Raw genomic sequence first — 18,399 nt, 5'->3', positions numbered from 1 at the left:
AAATAAAACACCTGATATGGTTTGGCCATGTCCCCACCCAAATCTCATCTTGAATTGTAGCTCCTGCAATTCCCATGTGTCATGGGAGGAACCCAGTGGGAGATGATTGAATTTATCGGGGCAGGTCTTTCCTGTGCTGTTTTTATGATAGTGAATGAGTCTCAAGAGATCTGACGGTCTTAAAAATGGGAGTTTCCCTGCACAAGTTCTCTCTCTTGCTGCTATGGGAGTTTCCCTGCACAAGTTCTCTCTCTTGCTGCTATGGGAGTTTCCCTGCACAAGTTCTCTCTCTTGCTGCTACCATGTAAGAAGTGACTTTCACCTTCTACCATGACTGTGAGGCCTCCCCAGCCATGTGGAACTGTAAGTCCATTAAACCCCTTTCTTTTGTAAATTGCCCAGTCTCGGGTATGTCTTTATCAGCAGTGTGAAAATGGACGAATACAACACCTGGACATCAGCCAGAGAGAAGCAGCTAAGTGCATCCTGCAGCCCTGGGTGGGAACACTCTAAATTGGACAGAACACATCACGGGTTATACTTTCCAAAAAGGCAAAATATGAGACGTTTATACAGCAAAATTCTAATTTTGTAGAAAATCAAGGAACGAGATGGAGGGACTATCTCAGGGTGTGGAGCAGAGGGCTCTCTACACAAGTCCTCAGGTCTCCTGGCCAGCACCTGGGTCTCTTCTGGGGCCACGCCAGGGCTTCCAGAGCCCTGTTGTCCATGTGCACAGCAGCCGCTAGTACCTGGAATGAGTGCACCCTGGGGGCAGCTCTTAGCCAGTGCTGAGCCTAGGATGGGGGCCACTCTGGGCTGGGCACCACTGTGGAGGGGCCTGGAGGGGGCAGGAGGAGAAGCTTGCACCTGCCCTCACAGTGCTTACTGTCCGTGGTTAGACAGGCAGTTTCTATGCTGACCTCCTCTGCAGAGTGGCCCATCACATGCCGTGCCTGCCCCTTTCCATGGGTTCATTCCAACCCTGACCCTCAGACTACAGGGTACTTGAGGCTGAGGACTCTGTTTCCCTGTGTATCCCTAGCACTGATGCAGGGTCTGGCACCTAGCAGGTGCTGGACTAATGAGAGTTGAGTTGGATTCACTTGATGAAAGCTGGCTTCTGATGAGGGAGGGACATGTACCAAGCTGCCTGATGAGGGTGTGGCTATGGCCCGATGCTGGGGGCCCTGCAGAGGAGGAGCTGGAATCAGGAGGGCTGGACATGGGGTGGGGCAAAGACAGAGAAGGATGGCAGCCCTGGAGGATGGTGTGGCCGAGGGAGACCTGGGAGAAGGTGATCTCTGAGGGGACAGGGTGTCAAGAGTCTTGTCATGGGTGTGGCAGTGAATGCCTTGACTTCCCGGGCTCCTCCAGAACCTGCAGCAAAGTTCCTGGTACCAGGCCGTGCTCTGTGGTTGGGGAGCCCAAGGCTGGTGGGCCAGCTGCCATCAGGCCATTTTTGCATAAAGCAAGAGAGAGGCGAGGATGCCAAGATGTCATTTTGCTGGGCCTGGGGATGGCAGGTGACTTTAATTCTTTCATTTCTGCATTTTCTAAATTTTCTGCAATGAACCTTTGCTGCTTTGTTTTTCTTATAAGGATGGAATGATAAGCAGTATTGGCAAACCAGGCAGCCCCATGGGTCTGTCTACCGTGGCATGGTTCAGGCCTCCTCCCAGCGGTGAGGGAACCATGACCTTGGCAATGCCTCGGCCTTCTGAGGCAGGGCCAGTGGGCTGAGACAGAGTGGCTCGAATGGTCGTCTGTGAGGCGTGACTGCTGTGGAGTTACCAAGTGATGGCCAGTATGGCAGCAGTGGTGAAGGGGGACGCCCTCCTGGCCTTCTGTTCCCGCATCTTTGGGGACCAGGAGTGGCTTTGCTCCAGCTCTGCCAGCCCTGGAGCTGGCCAAGAAGGTGCGGGGTGGGCACCCTCTCTTTCCTGGGCAACAGTGGGCCTTGGACCACGTATCCTGACAGAATGGGGAGGACAAGGGGCTCACGGAAGCAGAGACTCAGCCAAGGCCCCAAAGCACAGGCACAGAGGGGCTGGGACGAGGGCCCAGGTCTCCTGACCCCCAGGGTAGCCACAAAAGACGGGTCCTGGCTTCATAGCACCTCCAGCAGGAAGTCACAGCTGTAATCGTTGAAGTTTCTGCCCCACCCCATGAGAGGCCATAGCTTATGGGCTGAATTGTGCACCCCAAATTCCTGTGTTGAAGCCCTAACCCCCAGTGTCATTTGGACCTTGAGAGCTTGTTTGGAGGTTCTAGCAGGGGAGTGAAGCTACTCATATACCCATGACCGAAGACCGGTCCTCCTCTGTTGGGGATGGTCGATGGAGCATGCAGCTTCGGGAGGGACGCATGTGGAGCAGTGAGGGAGGAAGGGGACACCCGTCTAGCCAGCAAGATCAACCGAATCAACCCTGGCAATCAATGGCGTGACAGATGTCGCAGCCAGATCGCCCTCACATCCCCCCAGTATCATTTGGAATGAGGGTCTTGAAGGAGATAATTAAGGCAAAGTGAGGTCATGTGGGTAGGCCTCAATGCAATCTGACTGGTGTCTTTATAGGAAGAGGAGATTAGGACACAGACACATACAGAGGGAAGACCCTGTGAGGACCGAGGCCGAGGAGTGAGACCTCAGAAGGAACCAGCCCTGCCGGCACCTTGACCTTGGACCCCCAGCCTCCAGAAGTGTGAGGAAACCATTTCTGTTGTTTGTGCCCTGTGCTCTGCGGGGCTTTGTTATGGCTGCGCAGGAGGCCGCTCCCCCTCCCCCTTGGCTTGCCCATCCCAGGAACAGGGAGCTCCTTGCCTGACCAGGAGGCCTCCGTGGACAACTCCGAGAGCAAGCTCTCCCTGAGACTGAGCCAACCACCCCTCCCACAGCTCCGGCCAGTGGCCCTTGTTCTGCCCCTGATTCCACCTGAATGGAGGGCATCATGCCAGGGTCCTCAACAAGCACGAGTCGCGGCCTGCACAGCCACCCTGGACCCCACTGCAGGAAGCCGTCAGAGGCTGCGGATCATAGAGGAGGGAGAATTTTGAGCAGGGGCCTGCCATGGAAGGCTTCTCCAAGGAGGTGGCATTAGATGTGGGCCTGAAATAGGAGTTATTTTTTGAAGGTTTCATTTTATTTAATTAATTTTATTTATTTTTCTTAGAGTTGGAGTCTCCCTCTGTCACCCAGGCTGGAGTGCAGTGGTGCCATCATAGCTCACTGCAGCCTTGACCTCCTGGGCTCCAGCAGTCCTCCCAACTCAGCCCTCTGAGTAGCTGGGACCACAGGCGTGCACCGCCACACCTCGCTAATTAAACAGTTTTTTTCAAGAGACGGGGTCTCACTGTATTGCCCAGGCTGGTCTTGAACTTCTGACCTAAGGGATCCTCCTGCCTCGGCCTCCTGAGTTGCTGGGATTATAGGCCTGAGCCACTGCATCTGGCTTATTTATTTATTTACTTTTTATGTCAATTGTTATTTATTTTGCAAAAGCATCATTACAGAGACTCAATTTTTTTTTTTTTTGAGACAGGGTCTCATTCTGTCACCCACGCTGGAGTGCAGTGGTGCCATCATGGCTCAGTACAACCTCTAACTCCTGGGCTCAAGGGATCCTCCCACCTCAGCCTCCTGAGTAGCTGGGACCACAGGTGTATGCTGCCACTTTACCTGGCTAATTCCTTTTATTATTTGTAGAGATGGGGTCTCATTATGTTGCCCAGGCTGGTCTCAAAACTCCTGGCCTCAAGGCTTGGCCTCCCAAAGCGCTGGGGTTACAGGTGAGAGCCACCACACCTGGCCAAGATGAATTTTTTAAATTGATAGAAAAGAAGGCTCACTTATTAATCGATTAAAAAAAATAGCCATAGATGGGAAGTGAACCTTCCCATGGGGAGAGTCCAGCTGGGGATTCTTGCCCCCCCAGCTCACCAAGTACAGAGCCATGTCCACCTGCCCATTCCCCAGGACATCAGCAGGGCTAGCCCTGGACTTCTAGCCTCCCCTGGCTGTTCTGCTGGGTCTGGGTGATGTTCCAGTTGCCACGGCAAGTATGGGTTGTCTGTTATGGAGCACAATGATTAATGATCAATTATTATCTAATTATTAATGTCATTTCTTGGTGGAGGCCCCATGCCCTGTTGGGCCCTGAGCCCCTGGGTGAGGCAACGACATGAACAAAGGCACCGAGGAATCCCCACAAGGCAGGAGCTAAAATTCCAAGGGGTGACAATGATATTTGGGGGACTTAGTGCAATCAGAAAAAATGAAGTCAGAAAAATGGAAAAATGACCGCAGCAGGTGAGTGTTGACAGACTTGTGGGGATGGCCCTGATGTGTGATGGAGGAAAGAGCCAGTGCCTAATAATCAAACTATTGATTTTTTTCCAGTCAGAAAGCATCAAACAAACTCTCTCTGCATGTGGGCTTTTCTGTATAGGCTTGCAGAGACCAGGAGCCCGGCGGGAAGGCTGCGGGTCAGGCTGTGGTACCAGTCACACCAGGAGATGGCACACAGAGAGGGTGGACCGTAGGGCGAGGAGGGTGGGGACGGACTTTGCCCTCTCACGTCTTCGTTTTTTTTTTTGTTTGTTTTTTTGTTTTTTGAGACGGAGTCTTGCTCTGTCGCCCAGGCTGGAGTGCAATGGCACAATCTTGGCTCACTGCAACCTCCGCCTCCCGGGTTCAGGCAATTCTTCCGCCTCAGCCTCCCGAGTAACTGGGATTACAGGCACCTGCCACCACGCCTGGCTAATATTTGTATTTTTGTAGAGACAGGGTTTTACCATGTTGGCCAGGTTGGTCTTGAACTACTGACCTCAGGTGATCCACCTGCCTTGGCCTCCCAAAATGCTGGGATTACAGGCAAGAGCCACCATGCCCGGCCTTATTTTATAACTTGAGAAACATCAAATAAAGAATTATTAGGCCAAGGCGAGTAGATCACCTGAGGTCAGTAGTTCAAGACCAACCTGGCCAACATGGCGAAATCCCGTCTCCACTAAAACTACAGAAATTAGCTGGGCGTGGTGGTGCACACCTGTAGTCCCAGCTACTCAGGAGGCTAAAGCAGAAGAACTGCTTGAATCCAGGAGGCAGAGGCTGCAGTGAGCCGAGATTGTGCCATTGCACCCCAGTCTGGGCAACAGAGTGAGATTCTGTCTAAACAAAAAAAAAAAAAAAAAAAAAAGAATTATTAAACACGGAACGAAAAAAAGATGGAAAGAAGATATAAACCAGAGAGGGCAATATTAAAGGCAACATGGAGGCACTGTGGAGTAAAGCTCAGGTGATGTGGAGGTGAGGAGGAGGTGAGGAGGAGGTGAGGAGGAGGTGAGGAGGAGGGATGCTGAGCTGCTGGGGCGGGGATGTGGAGATACTGTGGTGGTGACGTACAGGTGATGTGACGGTGTTATGGAGGTGAGGGGATGGCATTGTGATGCTGTGGAGGTGACGTGGAGGTGACATGAAGGCATTGGATAGGTGATGTGGAGGTGACGACGTGCAGGTGCCGGGGAAGTGACGTGAGCGCAGTGTGGAGGTGATGTGGAGGGGATGAGGAAGGGCCGTGGGGTCATACTGTGATCCCAGTCCTGCTTCCACCAGCTTCTGCCATGGGACTCAGGCTTCAGGCTTATATTCCCCTTAGGAGATGGGGCTCACCAGGCTTCCTTCCAGGTCTGTGGGAGAATCCACGGAGCTGGCACGCCGAGCTCCAGGGTCATCATGGGGGCCGAATCACTTCTGAGAGGAGCAGGTGAGCGTCATGTCAGCTGGGACTCCCGCATCCATCCTGCTCCTTCGCTCTGCATGGCAGGTGACCCCAGTGGCTTCCTGGCCCCTCACTGCTGTCACAGGCTGCACCTCGGGCTCTGTTACCTGAAGGGACTTCTCTGGGGATGTCTGGGGCAGGGGCCAAGGGCACCAGTGTTGGAGTTTGATGGACCCAGGTTTTAACCCCCACTGGGCTGTGTGGCCAGGGGCAACTCACTTCTCCCCACCTCTTAGCCTCCATTTCGTCACCTAAAAACAATGGGGGACATCACAGGCCTCCAGGACGTTGCACGGGTTCAGGGAGTGACAGCCCTGCACGGGGCTCATAGTGCACACTCAGTGGTAGCGGGCACGGTTGCTAGTATTGCTCCTGAAAGGGCACTGTACTGGGGTGAAGATGTGGACACCCTGTTCCAGGAATGTGTGCACACTGAAAAGCTGGCGTTTAGTTTGTGCCAAGGACACGTGTTGCTGGTGTCAGCTGTCTTCTTATCTGGACCCTGCAGCTCGTGGGCTAGGGGGCGTTGGCCACTGATGTGGCTTCTCTGGGCTCTGTAAGATGAAGTATTAGGAACCCAGACACATCACCTGCCAGGTGTAAGATGACAGGGCATCATGGGGACTGTGGCTGACTGGGTGGAGCCTGCAGACCCCATTCAAAGGCAGGACTGATACACAGCCTGCATGCACTGGCATGGCGACACCAGCTGTCAAGATGATCAAATGCTTCTGCATTGGGTGGTCAGAAGCTGTGGCCCTGAGCCCCTGATTGCACCCCTGCTGCCATGGACCCTCGGGAGCCCCTCTGGACTCAGCAGCTAAAGGGTCAGCCCCTGGCCAGCAAGGCCTTCTGGAACCTGCTCCAGTACCAAGGCTTGAGTCCACTCTGATCGGTTGGTGCTGGGCTGTTGCAGTTATTAACGATTTCTGATTTCACTCCTGACTAAAGATATTCAGATTAACGTTTTTAAAAACATGGTGCTGACTCATTGGAACACATCCAAGTCTTGATTTGTCCTTGGTTGGGACCTCCAGTGTTGGGGTAAGGGGACATTGATGATGGGGATCTTGGAGTTCCAGCCCTCACCTGGCCATGGCTAGAAGCACAAGCCCTGCTCTTTCTTCCCAGCTAGGGGTAGGCGGCCTTCATGCCTCTCCCGTATTCTTTGGTGGCTGTGGCTCTAAGCTCCTCTCTCTGGTCTTCTTCATTAAGGGCCACACTGGTTGCCCCTGGTGCTTATCTCCCCAAAGTTGGGGACCACATTTTCCCCAGATTTCAGTTCTACATCAAGATTCTCAAAGGGAAGCTTAACCCTCCATCACAGCCCTCTTCTTCAACCCTGTCTCTCCCCACCCCTGCACAGATGCCCTTCCCTGCAGCCCACATGGACCCACCTTTAGGCCCTTGAACACAACAAGCGGTTTTGCAGTGCCCTGTTTTTGCTCTTGGTGTGAAATGCCCATTTTCTTTTGTTTGGGTGCCTTATTCATCCTCTGAGATCTGGATCTGGTGCTACCCCCTCCAGGAAGCCTTCCTAGACAATCCTTTTACGGGTTGGGTGCCTCCTGGATCTCCTCAGACCTCAGTGCTTCTTTCTGTCACAGCCCTATTAGCTTTTACCAATGTTGTGTCTGTGTTTCTGTTTTATTGGGCTGACTTTCTTGAGGGTGGTGCCCAACACAGAGGAAGTAAATGCTTGTTGAGAGGATGGACAGACAAAAGTACAGAGGGATGGATGGATATTGGATGGATGGATAGATGATGGATGAATGGATGGATGGAGGATAGATGGGTAATGGATGGATGGGTTGTTGGGTGGGTGGATGGAAGGATGGATGGACACAGGAATGGATAGATGGATGGTGGGTGGGTGGATGGAAGGATGGATGGACTGAGGAATGGAGATATGGATGGGAGATGGATGGATGATGGGTGGGTGAGTTGATTGGTAGGTAGATGGAAGGATGGATGGATGAAGGAATGTTTAGATGGACAGTGGATGGATGGATGGAGGGATGGAGGGATATTGGATGGATAAATGCATGGATGATGGATGAGTGGATGGATGGATGATGAATGATGGATGAATGGGTTGGTGAGTGGATGGATGGAAGGATGGATGGATGGAGGAATGGAAAGATGGATGGAGGGATGGAGGGATATTGGATGGATAAATGCATGGATGATGGATGAGTGGATGGATGGATGATGAATGATGGATGAATGGGTTGGTGAGTGGATGGATGGAAGGATGGATGGATGGAGGAATGGAAAGATGGATGGAGGGATGGAGGGATATTGGATGGATAAATGCATGGATGATGGATGAGTGGATGGATGGATGAGTGGATGGATGGATGATGGATGAATGCGTTGGTGAGTGGGTGGATGGATGGATGGATGATGGATGGATGGGTTGGTAAGTGGGTGGATGGAAGGATGGATGGATGGAGGAATGGAAAGATGGATGGTGGATGGATGGATGGAAGGAGGGCTACTGGATGGATAAATGCATGGATGATGGATGAGTGGATGGATGGATGATGGATGAATGGGTTGGTGAGTGGGTGGATGGAAGGATGGATGGATGGAGGAATGGACTGAGGAATGGTGGATGGAGGGATGGAAGGATGCATGGATGCACGGTTATATGGATGGATGGATGGAAGGTTGCTTGAGTTCAGCATATTTTGTTGGCAAGTCTCTGTGGGAATGTGCTGTCTCTAGTCTCAGGTTTACATTTTATTTAGCTGAGCCATCCTACCCTTCTTTCACTTCTGCCTTTCCCTTTCTTTCAATGTCTAAGTCCTGGTCTATTGAGGGTTTTCTGGTTGCCCCAAGTCCCCTCCACCATCTTCCACAGGAGGCCTTAGGGATTTGATGCCAGTGTGGCTCCTCTGTGGTCCCAGGTTCTCAGGGTGAGCATGCAGTCTTGTGCTATACTCCTGCTGCACTTCCAGCTCCTAAATTTGGCAATGTCCTGAGTCTGGATCAGGCAATACAGATGGCAGGGAGAAGGCTGGCTTGGTTGCTTTACTTGAAACAGGCTCTATGTAGCTGTGTGGTCTTGGAGAAATTGCTCATTTGCTCTGAGCCTCAGTTTCGTCATGTTCAGAATCTTGTGATTCTGTGGGAGAAAGAGACCAAGAATAAAGTGCAGTCATGTGAAGTTGCCATCCCCCTGGCAGAGGACGCGGGGTAAAGCTGGGGTCTTCTTCAGAAAGCTCACCTTCCCTCTTCCTCCCAGGGCTGCAGCTGATCAGCCCCCAGCATGCAGCGCAAGTCGGGCGTTTTGCTTCAGTAACGGAGAGGAAAATTGCAGTGGTGATGGTTTGAGTTGTGCTATCACTTAGCCTTCACACTCTGAGGGTCAGCAGTTTCTGAGGGTTTATAACCCAGGCACATTTTATAAATCAAAATATTATCAGAGCACAGTCAGAGCTGCACCCTTCAGCACCGAGAGGAAGTCAGTGAAGCAAGAAGCGCACACTGAGATCAGCCGTTTGCAGAGCCAAGGTCCTGCCTTGCCCTGCAGATGGCTCCCGGCTGGCTTGGGGAAGATGCTGAGAGACCGGGAAAGGCCTGGCGTCCAGAGCGTGTGTGGTGATCCATCAGCAGGGTGGCTGCCCCTCCTGCACCCTTGCCCCTGTTGTGAGCAAATGGCCTGCCTGCCACATTTGGGGACTGTAGGATTAATTGTGTGGGGTGTGCAGAAACACTGCTCCCCCTTGATGTGGTTGGGGTATGGACCTGGTGAGCATCCTCTGAAATCTGCCTCAGATCTGAGGGATGAGTGGGAGCTCTGGGAACACGAGGGAGGCTGGGTACAGGCATCGGGTAGCTGTGGGAAGCCAGAGAGGCCTGGGAGGAGGAGAGAAGGAAGAATGAAGACGTGAGACAGGAAAACAGGCTGTGTGTCTAGAGCCCCCTCCTTGTGGTTCTGACTTCTGTATGCACGGGGGTGGGGTGGTTATAATCACTGGGTCTGAGCTGACCATTTGTAGGTAACGTAGAAAATGACTTTAGCTGCAAGTAGCAGAAAACCTGCCTGCTAGGTTTGAACCCACAGGAATTCATGTTTCTTCTGAACAGAAAGTCCGGAGGGTTGGGCTGCTGCATGATGCCACCAGGGCTGAGGCTGCTGTGTCTCCAGACATCACATCCATGTCCCAGGCAGGAAGACGGAAGACAGGAAAAAGGCCATTTTCCTCTTAAGTCTTTGCTTTTGCATTCAGGAAGGAAAGCTCCACCCAGCAGATTTTCCCTTACACCTCATTGGTTACAACTGGGTCATATGCCTGCCTTTTGACCAATCATGAGCCATGAGCAGTTACCAGGGCTGATGTGGACCAATCAGGATTTACCCCCTTTCACTGGGGGTGGGCCTTACCTCCCCTGCGATCTCGAAATCTCTGGGGGTTTCCTGACAGTTTGGGGTTTGGAAAACAGGATGGGTGGTGGCTACTGGGGAGGCGAAGGACAGCGCCTGCCACTCTACCCACCCTGGGCAAAGCATGTGACACACACGACCTGATTTACGCCTCCAACCCTGTTTTCACGACCCCCATTAAACCCTCTCTGTGGGTGGGCACCCTTGCTTGCATACCTCCAGTGACGGGGAACTCTTCATCTGCCCAGGCCTGGAGGTTCGGGCCTGTCAGAAAGTTTTTCTTTGGACTGAACTGAATTCTGGCTCCATACGGTCCACCTGCCAGCGATGGGCCCTCCGTGGCCATTCTCCTCACTGCGGTGGCTTTTCATGTGGTGGCCATTCTCCTCACCACGGTGGCCTTTCACATGGCAGAAGGCTGCTCCCACCGTCCTTAGGAGTCAGATCTCCTTCAGGAAAGGCCCTGGCTTTTCCCACTGCTCCCTGTAGGCCACGGTCCCAGGCCCTGCAGCTTCCTCCTGGTAGCGTGGGGAGTGAGTGGGGCGGGAGCCGAGGCTGGGACGGCGAGGCCTGGAGCAAGGGTGCGTGCCTCCCGGCTCAGCTCTGCTCCTCACTCGCCCACACCAGGCACGGTGGACACCGGGAGGCCCTGCCCGCCTTGGAGGACCTCACAGTCCCTGAGGCCACTGGAAAGCAGCCACAATGGAAACCCAGACTGGAGAGTCTTGAGTGCACTCCAGGCTCTGGTCCAGGCGCCGAGAGAAAGAGCTCGGAGGAACGAGGCCTGCCAGCCACGGCCACAGTCAGGGCCGGCTCGTCCAGCCCCTGCCCTCATGCTGTCCAGTTGTGGACAGGGCCTCCTGCTGGGCACACGGGCTGAGCAGGAGCCTCTGCAGCCTCCCCGAGCCCCCCAGGCTTGGAGCAAGGAGTGAATAGGACCCTAGAGGTCTCCAGAAGGTGTCTCTCTCTCTCTCCGCCGTCTCCTCTTTCTTCTCTCTCTCTGCCATTTCTCTCTCTCAAGCTATACAAGATTCTGAAAAAACAAAAACAAAACAAAAACAAACAAACAAACAAACAAACAAACCCCAAAGCCACGTTGTGAATTTCCAGGGCCTGTGCTGAGCTGCCAGGGAAACCACAGCCTCTGGAAAGCAAACCCCAAGCCACTGGCGAGGCTCCTTCGGCCCAACCACGGGAGTGTCCGAGCAAAGATCCAGCCCTCCACCTCCCTCCCGACCCCCCACAGACAGAGCCCCGTCCCCAGGAAGGCCTGAAGAAGGGGTGCCAAGGCCGTCCTCAGCGGGGTGCCTGCGTGCAGAGGGCAGCCCGCTTTCTCCTGAGACACCCGAGAAGCGGGTGCTGCTGTGCTGGGAGACTCTGAGCATCACCGTTTCTCCTAGACCCTGCCAAGGTGAGGGCCGCGTCCCCAGCTCTGACGGACGGCAGGGGCAGGAAATGACGGCGAGCAGAGGCCTGAGGACACGGAGGGGCTGGGCAGGCTTGCATGCCCTTGGCTGGCTCACGGTGCAGACGGAGCCCCCGCTACAGGCCACCGCCTGGTCCCTGCTGGGAGGCACAAGCTGCAGGGAACCTTTAAGGTCGGGTGAGGTCCCCTGTCTGTCCTCCCTCCCTCCCTCCCTCCTTCCTGCAGCGGAGTAGGTGGTTAAGAGCTTATGCTCTGGAGTGAGACAGCTCCGAGGGCCATCTCAACCTGCCATTTCCCAGCCTTTGGCCTCAGACGACCTATTCTGCCTCCCTGGGCCATGATGTCCTCACCTCTGAATGGGGCTGCTAACCTCCAGCTCTGTAAGTCATGCTGCCACCACAGGTGACGCCAGCCTCCAACCAGGGGCTTGAAGCAAAGGCCTATTTCTTGCTCAACTTCAGTGCCCCTCACGTGTCCAGAGAGGCCTGGCTTTTTGTCTTTGGGTTCCCAAAAGCCAACCTTGAGATAAAGCTTTGCGTGCGAGTAGGTTATTTGGGAGACGATCCCGGGAAGTGCCAGCAGGAAAGTGGAGGAAAGACAGAGGGAGGGGAAGGAAGCCAAGCAGGGGCACCTTCTCCGGGGCAGGTGATCACCGTGGGTCACTGGAGAGAGGGAGGGGAAGGAAGCCAAGCAGGGCCGCCTTCTCTGGGGCAGGTGATCGCCGTGGGTCACTGGAGAGAGGGAGGGGAAGGAAGCCAAGCAGGGCCGCCTTCTCTGGGGCAGGTGATCACCGTGGGTCACTGGGCTCACTCCCACTGTGAGACGGTGTGGAACCTGCCTTGGAGCTGCCCTGCCCAGGGGCAAGAAAGCTGGGAATACTCCTGCCCATCACAGCCTGGGGGCTGGTCCCAGAGGTGGCAACTCCCCAGCATGCCCAGCCTGCCCTGCACAAAGACACAGGTGGCAGACTCCGAGCAGAGAGAACTCTTTTTTTCCTTTTTTCTTTTTTTTTGAGATGGAGTCTTGCTCTGTCGCCCAGGCTGGAGTACAGTGGTGCGATCTCGGCTCACTGCAACCTCTGCCTCCCCGGTTCAAGTGATTCTCCTGCCTCAGCCTCCTGAGTAACTGGGATTACAGGTGCCCACGACCATACCCGGCGAATTTTTTGTATTTTTACTAGAGACAGGGTTTCACAGTGTTGACCAGGCTGGTCTCAAACTCTTGAGCTCAGGTGATCCACCCGCCTCGGCCTCCCAAAGTGCTGGGATTACAGGTGTGAGCCACCACGCCCGGCGGAGAGAACTCTTATCAAATTTTTAACCTTGTGCTTTGTGGCTGTGTCGTTCACAGACAATTGTTGTTTTACTCTGATACTATCCTGGATGCTTCTGGAATAGCTACAATACAAAATTGCAAGAGATTCATGGAAAAGACAGTACCCCTGCTGGGATTCTCCAGCCCAGTAGTCTCCTTTTGGTCGATATGAAGACAATTGATCCCCAATCTCCTTTCTTTTCTTCCTTCCTCCCTCCCTGTTTCTTCCCTCTGATCTTTCAGCATATATTTAAGCCCCTGGTTTTAGCGTCAGGTGCTCAGGGTTCAGAGGTGAATGAATCACCACCCTGCCTTTATGTAGGAGGTCATTCCAGTTCCAAAGTAGGGTGCCAGAGGTGTGTGATGACCCGGGTGTGAAAGGAGCCTGGAGGTGGAGAGGCCGCCAGGTGGGAGGAAGAGTTCCTGGCTCACATAATTAGGAGGTGCAGCTGCTCAGCTCTGGGCTCTGCTGAATCTGGAAGGTGGAAGCCCCGGGTTCGTGCCAAATTTATTACTTTTTAGTTGGACAGTGAAGTAAATCTCATCCGTACTCCATCCCTGTCTCCAAAATGGGCCAATATGTACCTGCCAGGTTGTTTTGAAGACCAAATAAGACAGCTGCTGTCTAAGATCTTTGTAAATAACAAAAACCTGTACTGATTGTTGCCTTGTTGAATCCTACCTCCTTGTGTAAATGAATGTTCCTGTTGAAACGTTTTTTTTTCAGAGTGCAAAACTAAAGCACATGCATTGAAAAAACTGGAACCAACGCAGGGCAGGCGAGCCCCAAAGTGGAGCTTGGCCTGCAAGGGTTCCTGGCTTTGCTCAGGAAATACTTCAAGCACAAGCCAGAGGTAGTAGAAAACAGCTTTATTGAAGTGGCAGTGTTACAGCTCCGTGTCTGCTCCCGCAGAGCAGGGCTACCCCGTGGGCAGAGAGTAGCAGCCATATTTATACCCACTTTTTTTTTTTTTTCCAGCCTGGTGTCACCCAGGCTGGAGTGCAGTGGCGTGATCTCGGCTCACTGCAACCTCCGCCTCCCGGTTTCAAGCGATTCTCCTGCCTCAGCCTCCTGAGTAGCTGGAATTACAGGTGCCCGCCACCACGCCCGGCTAATTTTTGTATTTTTAGTACAGATGGGGTTTCACCATCTTGGCCAGGCTGATCTTGAACTCCTGACCTCCCAAAGTGTTGGGATTACAGGCGTGAGCCACCACGCCCGGCCTATACCCCCCTTTAAGTGCATACTGATTAAGGGGCAGTTCATGCAGAAATTTCTAGGGAAGGGGTAGTAATTGTTGGGCCATTGCTATGAAAAAGAGCGGTAACGCCCGGGTGTTGCCATGGCAATGGTAAATCGATATGGCCTACTGGTGGGCATGCCTGATTGACAGCTGCTTTGGCCCAGCCCTATTTTAGCTAGTCCTCAATCTGGCCTTGTGCCCAAGCCCGGTCTCTGGAGTCCAGTCCCGTCTCCTACCTCAGGACCGCATCTAAGTTGATAAAGTACAACATGGAAAGACTCACTGTGAACCTCAAAGACTGCTGCTGCTAACACTGTAACTTCTGCAGACGCAGAAACAGCTAAAAGGCAAGGAGGCTCAGCTGGGGTGGCTGGGCCCGCCCTGGCCTGCCTCCACTCACCAGCTGTGCGTTCTTGGCAAGTCACGGGAGCAATTGCAGCCTCGCTGGTGTCACACTTATGGTAGAGAGGAGAACGGCGCCACCTCATTGCCTTCGTGAAGGTTGAGCGATCTCATCGCCTGGCTTGGTGAGGGTGAGTACTCAGGCAGTGCTGCTGGGTCCACAGCTGTGGTTTCAAAGTGAGGGAGATATTTTGCTGAGCCGACTTGAGTCATGACTAGTGTTTTGCAAAGGTCAAAGGATTCCTGTCATGATTCCAAGAGCAGTTTCCACGGCAAATAAGCCGGGCGTGTTGGGCTTCCCAGTTTTGTTTGCTGAAGTCGCCTAACGTTACCCATGCCATATATTTCAAGTCTATGCTTTCCAGGTTTTTGTTTTAAATTGTGGTAAACACCTAACATAAAATTTACCATCTTAACCATTTGTAAGCGTATAGTTCAGTGAAATTAAATACATTCACGATGTTATGCAGTGATCAGCACCATTTGTCTCTAGAATTCTCTCCATCTTCCCAAACTGAAATATGTCCCTATTAAATAACAACTCCCTAGGCCTGGCGCCATGGCTCACGCCTGTAATCCCAGCACTTTGGGAGGCTGAGGCAGGTGGATCACCTCAGGTCAGGAGTTTGAGACCAGCCTGGCCAACATGGTGAAACCCCGTCTCTACGAAAAATACAAAAATTAGCCGGGTGTGGTGGGGGGCGCCGGTAATTCCAGCTACTCAGGAGGCTGAGGCAGGGGAATCACTTGAACCCATGAGGCGGAGGTTGCAGGGAGCCGAGATCGAGCCACTGCACTCCAGCCTGGGCGACAGAGCCAGACTCCGTCTCAAAACAAACAGCCTGAAGAACCCAGCAGCTCCCCATCCCTCTCCCCGCCCCGGCACTCAGCATTCCTCTTTCTGCTCTGTGAGTGTGACTGCCCTAGGGGCCTCATGTCAGTGGGATCACAGAGCATGTGTCCTTTGGTGACAGCTTATTTCTGTTAGCGTAATGTCCTCAATGTCACGATGTCCATGCTGTAGCATACGTCAGAATTTTCAGTTTTTTTCTTTTTTTTCTTTTTGAGACAGAGTCTCCCTCTGTCGCCAGAGTGGAGTGCAGTGGCGCAATCTCGGCTCACTGCAACCTCTGCCTCCTGGGTTCAAGCGATTCTCCTGCCTCAGCCTCCTGAGTAGCTGGGATTACAGGCACACGCCACCATGCCCAGCTAATTTTTGTATTTTTAGTAGAGACGGGTTTCACCATGCTGGTCAGGCTGGTCTCAAACTCCTGACCTCGTGATCCACCCGCCTCAGCCTCCCAAAGTTCTGGGATTACAGGCGTGAACCACCGCGCCCGGCCTTGCTGCCACCTTTCGGCTATTGTGAAGAATTCTGCAATGCACACGGGTGTGCACATGTTTCTGTGAGACCACCTTTCAGTCATTTGGGGTTTACATCGATCCAGAATTTTTTTAAAGCACTCTTTGAGGGCCAGGTCTGGTGTTAGGTGTTGAGGGTAAGGAGGTGAGGAGGACGAGGTTCCTGTTCCTAAGGAGCCTTGGTCTGGAGGGAGAGACCACTGGGTGTGGAGACACCAGTGCATTCATCTCCACAGCGCTTTTGACTTTAATGCGCTCTCACCTCTGTTATTTAATCCATTTTATAGTGGGGAAACTGAGTCACAAGAAGATGCAATGCCCTGGCTAAGATCACCTGGGCAGTTAGTTATAAAAGGAGTGCCAGAATTCAGGTCTGTGGAGCCCAATCCACTGAAGTATTCTCAAGTAAGTCCCCCAGGCAGCTGGTTTTTGGACATTTTTGGCAGAGGCTGCAAATGCAGGTCACCGAAAGCAGCTCATGCCAGCTCCAGCAGAGAGGGACAGACGCTCAGGTGATTGGGACATCCAGGGGTCGGGCTGGCTGTGGGCTTTGCCAGAACTGGGGCCTGGGGCTGTTTTCTCGCCTCTCTCTCCACCTCCTGGGTCTGCTATCCTTTCTGCCTTGGTTTCATTTTGCAATTCTTCCATGCAGCTGGGGAAGCTGACTGCCAGCAAGCTGGGTCTCTGTAGCCCTTAGGACTCAGATCCCAGAGCAGAGCAAGCCCCCACACCTGCGCCCTGCATTCCTGGGCCTGTGCAGCAGATTCTAAGAGACACTCTTTCAGACCCAGGTTGGTGGCCAGACTCACACGAACCAGTCAAGGAGCTGAGCAGATGGTGGTTTAGTTGGGAGGCACTGGGCAGGCCCCAGGGTAAGGGTGGAGAAGCAGGCTGGCAGGAAAGGCATGGCTTTCCCCACAGGGTGAGGAGAGCTGGGCCACGGAGCCCAGACAAGAATGGAACAGGAGCGAAGAGTCTATTATGGGCAGCAGAGCCCCACACACTTTTCATCTTCTTTGTGTGTGAACCCACTCTGAAAATTGATTGAAGTCAAAATAGCTGCCTTTTCAAGTACCTCATGAAAGTTTAGCATCCAAAGGGATTTCTGTACGAAAACCTTTCATGTTTTTTGGTTCAATATTTTAACTTCGTCTTTTATTGTAGATGCAGTCGTCTGCCAACTTTTCAGAGCAGGCAGCCCTCCTGCTCTCTTCCTCCGTGTCGCCTGCTGGCCCTGTCCGCAATGTGTGTCCCAGTGGATGTGCTGCTGGGGGAGGGTGCCGGGACCTGCGGCCCGAACGTGGGGGCTGCTGGCCTGTGGTTTGTGAGTGGCTCCACGCCAGGGTGTGACATGGAAATAGTCCTGCTCAGCTCACCGTGGTAAGGCTGAAATAAAAATAACGCTGATGAGAGTGCTTGACAACCCGAGAGACGGAGTCAGTGTAGGGGGGATCAGTCACCTTTTTTCCTCTGGCCCACTCTTCTAGAGGGTGGCTTAGGCCCCAGCGGCCCATCCCTGCAGGGACTTTTGCAGAGCTGCTGGCTGCTGGGGGCTTTCCTTGGCTTCTGCAAAAACCTCAAGTCTTTGGGAAGCTGATGCTCTGAGGCCTGGGAATGGGCCTGCAGCAAGGGAGGAAAGAGGGTAGGAAGCCTGGCTTGGAGATGCCGTGTCAGGGTAGGCGAGGGAGAGCTCGGGGGTGCAGAGGGTTCTGCTCCAGAACCAGCGAGGGCTGTGGTGCCACTCACTGATCTGAGTGGGGACTGTGCAGGGGAGGGAACCAGACTTCTGCTTTTGCTGTGCACGTGCCTGTGGGAGCCAAGGGGAGGCATCAGCCTGACCTTTGGATCCATAGCACCTGTTTTGTTCATGGCACTTTCTGAGGCTGCTAGTCACGGCCCCTCTTCTGTGGGGGGTCAGGAACCTGCTTTCTGTTTCCCGCCAACCCACCCCACGCGTCTCCATCTCCCAAATGGGTTTTATGCTCTGGCGAGGTGCTGGCCCTGTTTTAGGTGCTGGGGATAGAGCTGTAAACAAAACAGCCAGAAGCCCCTCCCTTGTGATGTGTATTGTGTGTGTGTGTGTGTGTGTGTGTGTGTGTGTGTGTGTCAGGGGGTGGGGAGTGACAGCAAACAATAAACAAACTCATCGCCGCCTATGCCAGGAGACACACTGGTGCGGGGAGGAAGGGGAGGGCGGGGAATGGGGCCCGGGTGCTGGGGGCTTCAAGTAGGGACTGGGCTCCTCAGAGAGGTATGAGAGCCAAGGGAGGAGGAGAGAGCGCGTTAACTGAGGGCTTCCTGGGGGAAGAGAGTCTAAGAGAAGGGAGGGGTAGTGGGCGAGAGCCCACGCTCTCCCAGGCGGGCAGCCATGGTCACGGTTTCCGCCTTCACCTCATCCTCCGATCACCAGCCCAGTGCCTCTTGACCTTGGCTAGGAAATAGGATTGCCTGGTAAAACGCAAGATGCCCAGTTATATT

Source organism: Gorilla gorilla, chromosome 3 (assembly GCF_029281585.2).
Source record: "Gorilla gorilla gorilla isolate KB3781 chromosome 3, NHGRI_mGorGor1-v2.1_pri, whole genome shotgun sequence".
In the NCBI taxonomy this organism is placed as follows: domain Eukaryota; kingdom Metazoa; phylum Chordata; class Mammalia; order Primates; family Hominidae; genus Gorilla; species Gorilla gorilla.
The sequence above is the reverse complement of the archived record's forward strand: the minus strand, read 5'-3'. Positions refer to the sequence as shown.